The sequence below is a fragment of the Melospiza melodia genome, chromosome W, assembly GCF_035770615.1.
Source record: "Melospiza melodia melodia isolate bMelMel2 chromosome W, bMelMel2.pri, whole genome shotgun sequence".
NCBI classification, from domain to species: Eukaryota; Metazoa; Chordata; class Aves; order Passeriformes; family Passerellidae; genus Melospiza; species Melospiza melodia.
Genome location: NC_086225.1, coordinates 34,323,825 through 34,332,550, shown reverse-complemented (window position 1 = coordinate 34,332,550; position 8,726 = coordinate 34,323,825). Strand labels below are relative to the sequence as shown.

Sequence of the window (8,726 nt, the reverse complement as noted above, 5' to 3'; positions counted from 1 at the left end):
CCCCACTCCACACATCCTGTTCTACTATTAGTGGCAATACCCAGCCCCTGCATCCATGTCACAGGCCTAGAGTGATCTCGGCGCAAGAACAATACACTGCCTTTACCAGCCCTAAGGTTGCTGTGATGTGTTAAGCTACAATTCCAGTCTCCAAAGGATGACAAGAGCAGGCGCAGTGACTCCAGCTCTTTCAGCTCTTGACCCATAAGCTTTATTTTACTGCCAGCTCTCTTCTTCCAGCCCCAGCTCTGTGTTTCTCCAGCTTCAAATGGCAGCATCTGGCTCTTGGCTCCAGCTCGGCGACAATTCAGCTCTGGCACGAGCCTCTGGAAGGCCACCCCACCATCCATATGCTAGCCCCGCAGTGATTTTAGCTCCCACCGAGCAGTCCCCAGTCACTTTGCACACCCCTGCATAAGTTCTCCTGGATGCCCGCAGCCCCGTTCACAGGTCTAGTGCCTTTGCCATTTTCATTCAAATTGCCAGCCGTGCAGTCCACTTCCCAGCCCCACAGTGCGCCCCAAGAGGTGCCCTCACAGGCACAGGCAATATTCTACCATCGACGGGGTATTCAGGCGCAAGCTTGCGGCCCCCTTTCCCCACTCCACACATCCTGTTCTACTATTAGTGGCAATACCCACCCCCTGCATCCTTGTCACAGGCCTACAGTGATCTCGGCGCAAGAACAATACACTGCCTTTACCAGCCCTAAGGTTGATGTGATGTGTTAAGCTACAATTAACACATTAACACACAAAATACCAGTGCCACAATTATGACAATAGCAGGCCCAGTGATTTATGCTCTTTCAGCTCTTGACCCACAAGCTTTATTTTATCGTCTCTGTGCCAGCCCTATAGTTCCCATGTTGTGTGCAGACCCGATCTTAGTCCCACAATGATAAGACCAGGCCCAGTGATTCCAGCTCTTTCAGTTCTTTACCCACAAGCTTTATTTTACTGCCAGCTCCCTTCTTCCAGCTCTGTGTCCCATTCTGCGTTTAGTCCTCAGATCCACAGTGAGTATCCCTTCTAGCAGTGACGGTTTCTGCAGCACTGCAGTCCCCACCCCGTCCCCAGTGATTTCAGCTCCAGTCCCACAAGCTTTATTTAACTGCCAGCTCTTCTCTTACACTTCCTGCTCAACATTTTCGCAGTAGTGCCACACAATACTACTTGTGCTTCTCAGGACAGGATCTTTGTTTTAGCTCTAGTTCTTGAGCTCAGATCACAGCCCTTACAGCAATTTCAATTCCAACCATGCAGTTCACCTCCCCACTCCACAATCCCTATCCCAGCCCCACAGAGGTTTTACATCAAACCCTACCATATTTCTGTCTCCTCCAGCTCTGCTGCCTCAGCTCCAGCTCCTCAGCTTCCTACTGGCTGCAGCTAAAAGCTGCTCATGCTTCTCACTGCACCTTGGGGCTGTTCATAAGGCCACAAATCAGTTACTGCCATCATTTCAATTTCAGTGTCTCTAGAAGCTGTCCCATCCACCCACCCAGCCCTAAGTGGCAACCCTAAGTGGCATCCCAAATCTGGGGACACTGGAGGCCTGAAGCTCAACATCCACCCTCCCCCTCACCCTGGCTCTCTGCCCAGCACGTGCACAAAGGCCCCCTCACCTCCCCTCAGGCAGCTCCAGGGGCTGGGAAGAGCCACTGGACTCCTTCCTCCCCATCCCAAAAGGCACTCTTGGGCTGGTTCTTGGGCCCTAGAAACCTCTGAGCCCCCACACCCTCAGCCCCTCGTTGGTACCACAGGGCAGGGGCTGGGAACCCCCAGGCATAACCTGCAGGCCCTGTGCTGCAGCTCCATGCCTTCCTCCCATGGCATTTATCTGGCCTCAGCATTTCCACCACTCCACATTGTTTTGGGCCTGACTCATGCCAAAATCATTATTCCACACCCTGGGGTTTTATGTCCCCACTGCTCTCACAACTGGTGTTTCAGCCCCAGTCCCACAACCCTTACCGAATTAACATGAGATATCCAGTAAAGAAAACAAATCAAACCAAAAAGATGTATTAAAACGGGCAATACTAAAATAACACAATTAAAAGAAAAACATTACAAGTAAAAACAAAATAAAGTAATAAAAATACAAAAAGCAAGCTTTATTCCTCGTATTCTGAACATTTCTTTAAATCCAGAAACCGCGAAGCGGCTACTTCCCAGTCCCCAGTGACAGCAGGCGGTGCCCCCCCCCCCCACCGCGCCACTCCAGGCCCCACACCAGCCGTCGGCTACCCGAGCCACGCAGGGCGCGGCAGAAAGAACTGGACACGGCCGGCCCCCAGATACTGCCGCAGGCGTCGCGTCCGTGCTCACCAGCGCTCCCCGGATCGGCTGCCGCGGGGGTCCCGTCCTGGCGCAGCGCCGCTCCTCAGATCGCGTATCCGCAGCTCCCGTCTCTCCCAGCTTCACTGCCGAACTGACGCCACTGCCGCCCCAACGCACGCTATTTATGCCCCACGGGCGGACAGCCAGCCAATCACAACCCGAGGCAGCGCCTGCCGGCTCCACCAATCCCAGCCCGCCCATTCCCGCCGCGCTCTGCTCCGCGACTCCCCGCGGTCCCCTCAAGTGCTGCTCCCGCCGCCGCCATTGCTGTGGCCGCGTCCGCCCGCTCCCCGCCGCCTGCCCGTTTCCCTGGACCAGAACCTGATCCCGACCAGGACCTGAACTGGAAGCTCCCGGCCGCCCTTCCCGTCCGCAACAGCGCCTGCCGAGGCAGCGGCAGCAGGGACACTGCTCCGCCGGCTCCCAAAGCAGCAGTGGCAGGAGCGGCACCTCAGGCGTACGGGCGAGCGGGGCCAGTCTGACGGGTCAAGCCGCGACTGAGCGGGCTGAGATTGGCGGGACCGCTTCCGGTTTGAAAGGGCGGCTGTGATTGGACAGGGCGGACAGAGAAAGACGGGCCGTGATTGGCAGGCTTGGGAGCCGTCAGGCTGCGGCCCGTGGGAGCGTGGGGCGGAGCTCGGGCTGCCCGAAGGGCTCGCAGGCGGCGGCGGTGGCGGTCCCGCTCGCGAAACCCCCGTCCCCTTCTCCGGCCCTCTCTCGTGCCCAGATCCTGGCGAAAAGACCCCCGCAGAGCGCCTACCGGAGCGCCCCATCGGCACTCGGGGCAGGAGGCGGAGAGGAGTGTAGCCCGGGAGGGGTTCCGGGTCGTCTTTGCGACAGCAGCGCGGACCAGGGAGCGGCGGCGATTTGGTCAGGAGAGGGCTCGGGAGCGGGGAGGGCGTGCAGCGCCCGCTGCGGGCTCTGGGTGCCTCTTCTACCGCAGTGCTTCCGCTTCTGCGGGGACTTGGCCTGCCCCGCCTGGCCGAGATCAGCACCCTGGCCAAAGTTAAGTGCCCGCGTCCCCCTGCCCGCCCTCCGCCTGCTGCGGGCCCGCTGCTCACCCTCGTCGTCGGATGTTATAGATGATAAAACAATACTGGCTTTCACATTCATAGATTAGCTTTTTGCATTACAAGTATTTTGATGTGGTAAAACTTATACTTACTTTGAACTGCTTTGTATAGTGTAATATGCCAGTTTATGTATGCACTGTATATTTCATGTGAATAGTAGCGTGATAAATATATGGTAGGCAAAATGTTAAAATAGAAACTAAAATACTTCTATGTAACTAACTCAGAAAATGGTGTAAAGCAATTATTCTGTTTCTTATAACTGCAGACTGCCCCTACCAAGTGATAAGATAATAGTGACACAAAAAGCTTAAGCATCCAGGAAGGATTTATCGACTCTTACCAGTGTTATCAGGGAGTGTGAAGCAACAGGATAAAACTACAGGAAGAAATAAAATATGTAGACCTAATTTACAGAACGTTCTGCAGACAAGTCAGAGGTTAAAACCAAACAAGAGAGTTCCTGGAACATCAAAAAGTCAAAGGAATGTTTGAATAATGTGTAAGTTAATGAATATGCCTGTAACCTCAGCAATGTAACAGTATATAGTGAACATGTTTTTAAGCTACCTCTGTGCTCTTTGGCTGTGTGCTAAAAGCATCCCAGTGCTGGATTATTTTGTCCTTTTATCCTTTATTAAAATTTTAAAAATTATAAAGAGTGAACTCTGTTTATCACATCAGTGAAGCTTAAGCTGATCTGCATCCAGGTGTTTTGGGACCTGCTGGGGGAGGCCATCGAGGTAAGCGTGGGGCTACCGCAGTGGAGGCCAAGTATTTCAACACAATAGCATAATCAGCAACGTTAATTAATTTTGTATTCTTCATGCAAGCCTCAGCCTAAAGAACGCTACCAGCCTCTACTAGGATTAATAATACGCATAGTAAGTGTTACTAGTATTAATATTTAGGTAAGAACTGTTAGTGTTAACACTGGCAGTCAGTGTGTTAGCTGGTGTTTACTGTGAAGCTCTGCTCTCCCACAGTATGACAAGGTCCTGAAGCTGTCCTCAGGTGCGCAGTTAGGTGAGCACTGCTGTCCTTACCACGGTCCCCCGATGGAGCCACGCTCCAGAGACGGGCAGCAGTGACTCTGCAGAGGCCTTCCCAAGGTGACAGAGCTCGCCCTCCTTCCCATCTGCAGTCAGGGGATGTGAAGGCAACCATTGCTGTCCTCGGCTTCATCATCTCCAGTGCAGCCAAGCACAGTATAGACAATGAGTCTCTGTCAAGTGAGCTGCAGCAGCTGGGACTGCCCAAAGGCAGGGGAAGCCCTCAGGGTGGCACCATCAGCCAGACCTGCTGGGATGTTGCTGACAGTTCCCAGCCCTGCCTTCTTCACAGCCAGATGGAGGGCAGGCTGCCTGCTGTGCTGTCCTCCATCACCTCCCTTCTGTACCATCAGTCCCTGGGGGCTCCTCAGGTGCTTTGGTGAGGTTTGGCAGCTGCAGGTCTGGTGTGAGCAGAGGGATTCTTCTCTTGTCTCCCCTCATGAGCAAAGCATGCCAGCCAGCTGTGCTGTTTTACATGTGACTGACCCACAAAATTGCAGGAGACTGAGGACTCGTAACGGGTGCAGGACAGGTTCAAAAGCAACTTGGGACAAAACCTCTGTCTTTGTCAGTCCAAAGGGACAGCAGAGCTCACATCTGCTCACAATAATCCTCTGGGGAGTGGAGCAATGTCTGTATGGAAAGATGACTGGGGGTAAAATCAGTGGAAACCGAGAAGTTACATTTGTATCCTAACAGGAGCTATAATGGGACAGAAATTTTAGGGTAAAATACAGGTGCTGTTCCCAGGATGGAGCTGGGTTGGCATGCTCCACGATGATTCCCCATGCAACCATAAGGACCTGCTAAGGGTGGTGGAGTGGAGTGGGGCACCACAACCAGGCTCTGCCAAAATCTTTGCAGGGGCAGCAACTCCATGGTAATTTGAAGCTTATTAATTGCATAGCAAGGGCTATTTGGCATATGTAGGAACACTTTCCAACCTAGCGTCTGAAGACCAATTTAGAGGAGGCGCCTCTAAGTCGAAAGCCAGCCAGACCTTATGTTCTTAGCACCATTCATTTAGAAGAAATCCTGTGACATTTGCAAATTTAAGAGGTGACACCCCCATTCAGACCATGGCTCCTGGGTGCGAACAATAGCTCTTTACAACAGCAAGGAAATCTGCACGCCCTAGTGTCTCAAGGTCACTTCACCTGAGAGTCCAGAGACCCAAATCCAGCCAGAGTCCTAGTTCCCAAAAAACTTCTGCTATAAGAAATCCTTCAAAGTGTGCAATTCTAGGAGTGGAAATCCTACAGGAAACATGAGGCTTCAGGCTGCAAATGGGATCTCTTTTCCACACAATGGAAAACTCAGCAAGCCCTTCTGGCAAGACCAGTTCACAGGAGGCCCACAATTCTCAAGGGCCAGGCTTGAGAGATCCGACTCCATGGAAGCTTTAATCTGAGAAAAATCCTGTGATGTTGGTACTTTTAAAAGGCAGAATGGCACATTTAGACCCTGGCTGATGCTTTGGAGAGTGATTCTTTTACACAGTAAATAATGATTTCATTCCAATGTCTGTAGGTCACTTTGGAAACAGCCCCTGAAACCCAAGACCAAGAAGAGCCATACTTCATGACAGCTGCCATCTGGGAGGAATCCTATGACATTTGTGATTCAAGAAATTGAACCCAACATTTCAACAGCTGATATGCAGATGCAAAAGACTGCTGTTTTCCTGAGATAAGAAATACTCCAAACCTAACATTCTGAAGGAGTTCAGAATACACACCCAGGACTGTCATACCCCCCAAAGCGCTACCTCCTGGCAGATTGTCTCTATGGTAAACCCTGTCACACTAGAAATGTTAGGAAGCAGAATCCAAACTACAGCACAAGCACCTGTAAGGAAAAGGTACCTCTGTTCATGAGATAGAACCCTTTCTGTTCCCTTCAGCCCCTGCAGCTGTTCTCATGCTTTCAGGGCACTTGATTGGTTCATTCCTAGATAAAACTTATGTCTTTATTTTCAAAGCTATTACCCATCTCTAGTCAGAGTTTCCTACATTCCTGTATACAAATAAGTGGATAGAGAGAGGGTTTCTTTCCAAATGAATTTAGAGATAAATTCCTTTTCTTTGCCAATACCTATAAAAATGAAAACCTTGACAGGTTTTAGTATTCTACACCCACCCCTCCCTGTGAAATTTATGGCAGTTTTGGGTCCCTCTGGGAGACGACATCCAGCATGTCATGCTGGACTGTTCTAGAGAGTAATTTTCAAATGTAAGCTTAGCAAAGTTTGAATTGACTTGTCCAGAGAAAACACCTACAAGTGAACACCTACACCTGCCTACAAAGAGCTAACAAGCCCCTGGCAGCTGCCAGCATCAAAGCACAGCGGATGTTTCTAATACAGGGTAAGGATAACAATATCACCTTCTGTTCTCTCCAGCTTCTTTTCCCTGCAGTCATATTTGCTTCTTATGATTTTTTTAGTCTCTGTATCTTCTTGGACAGCACCGAGCCCGACGACAAGGATACGAGAGCCTTTCCCTGCCGTGCGGAGAGAACCAGGAAAACAGTTAAAATAAGAACAGGGCAGTTTGAAATTCATACTTGTAACAAAAGCAGCGCCTAACCAACAGAACAGAAATAAACAAAGCATGATACCTCCCTGGGGACAGTAGACTTACAAACTCTCCAGGATTTACAATTCCAGCGACCAACCCCTTCAGGACAGCAGCCAAGTGTCCCGTGGGGTGGTGCTGCACCAAAGAACCATCTGAGAGGTTCCAAAGAGTGAAATGCACAATATTTTGCAAAGACAAAAAATCTTGCAAAATAACAAAAATACAATAGATGTAAACTACAGGGCAAGAGTACAAGTGTTACCTTTGGGAGCTGGAACCATCCAGGTGAGCACCTGATAACTGGATCCTCACCAGAGTTTGAACCCTTCAGGACACAGAAGTGTTTTCCCCAGAAATTTCACAGACTGAGTTTTGACAGAAGCACGCTCGCCGGATCCTCAGAAACGTCGCCCATTCTCCAGGTGTCTGGAGAGAACTGCAAATGGCTCTCACGTAGTTGGAGCTAGTTCTGTAAGGTCTCAGGGTGAATTTCACCAGATGCAACTGAATTGGGCAACTCCCAGTGAGACAGAAGGAACCCAAAGCTTGTTTTACCCAAACCTTGGGTAAGCACAGCTCCAGCAAATACTGAGGAAACAGACATAACAGGGTAAAAATAATAAAACTATTGCTTTTTCTTTAATCTTGTCTTTTTTTTTTTTATTCAGATGAGCAAAACAATGAAGGAGAAGGTGAAAAACTCACCATTACTGAACATTTCATCATCTGTAAGCTGAGCATCCTTAGCATAGAGGACTCCAGAGTTAAAATTCACTGATCCCTGGGAAATAAAACCAAATATATGACAAACAGTCAAACAGAAGGCATAAAAATTTGTTTCCTCTACGGACTTTCAAGTATGTATCTTTGTATATATCCTACACATTACAACATACACTTTATACCATCTCCTAATATATAATAATTTACCTTTAAACTTTGATAGTATAGTGTGGAGAAATGGCTCCATGACAGAGGTCACACAGACATTTGCTTGTTAGCCGACCAGGAGCTGGGAAAGTACCGAACACAGGTAGTTTGAGTTTTGCACCTGCAAGATAGCGTGTGCCTGGGCCTAGCTGGGTAGGATAACAAGTAGACAGAGAGACGTGGGAAATAGGGAATGTAGGCCCAAAGGAATGAGGAAGAGTTGATGGTATAGTTTAACCAATAGATCGCTTGGCTTACAGAATATTCATAAGCTTATTATGTGCTGTATAAGTGTCTGATACTCTCTGCAATAAACATAGCTTGCTGATCTCATATTGAGTGTCCGAGTCTTCCCTCACCCAAGAGTATAGCATAAAATTATTAACTAAAATTGGTGATCTATTATTATTAAGTTGTGCTTAAAGTTATTTTTGCTGTCATGTTCAAAACAATTTTTTTTTTTTTTTTTACTGTAATGAATGAGCAATTGATCTCAAAGTCATCACAAGCCCATCAAAAAAACAAAGCTCTATTCACCGGGCAGGTCTGTGAGCTAGAGGGTAGTTAGGCTTGTACTTACCTCTTGCTCTTCATGAACAAATAAATCAATAAATCCTGTAAACAAAACCAGGATCTTTAGCCCACTCCTATTAAAGATTCAACAAGATTTGTGTTTAGAAGTTTAGATTTGAAATGGCCAGTTCAATGGATAAATAAAGACAGTTTAAGAAGTATTACTTTACTCTT

At 48.8% G+C, this 8,726-nt stretch overlaps 1 long non-coding RNA gene across 2 annotated transcripts; it reads right to left on the bottom strand.

Moving 5' to 3' along the window:
• Positions 1-4,490: 4,490 nt before the first annotated feature.
• On the bottom strand, positions 4,491-8,004 carry LOC134431467 (uncharacterized). Of its 2 annotated transcripts, none has more exons than XR_010030987.1 (4): positions 7,755-8,004; positions 7,312-7,637; positions 6,856-6,972; positions 4,491-5,103 (listed from the first exon to the last, which is right to left on the bottom strand). It is a non-coding gene; the product is annotated as an uncharacterized LOC134431467 (long non-coding RNA). The 2 variants fall into 2 exon arrangements; XR_010030986.1 differs by lacking the exon at positions 4,491-5,103 and adding an exon at positions 5,472-6,019 and having other exon boundaries at positions 7,755-8,002.
• Positions 8,005-8,726: the final 722 nt, after the last annotated feature.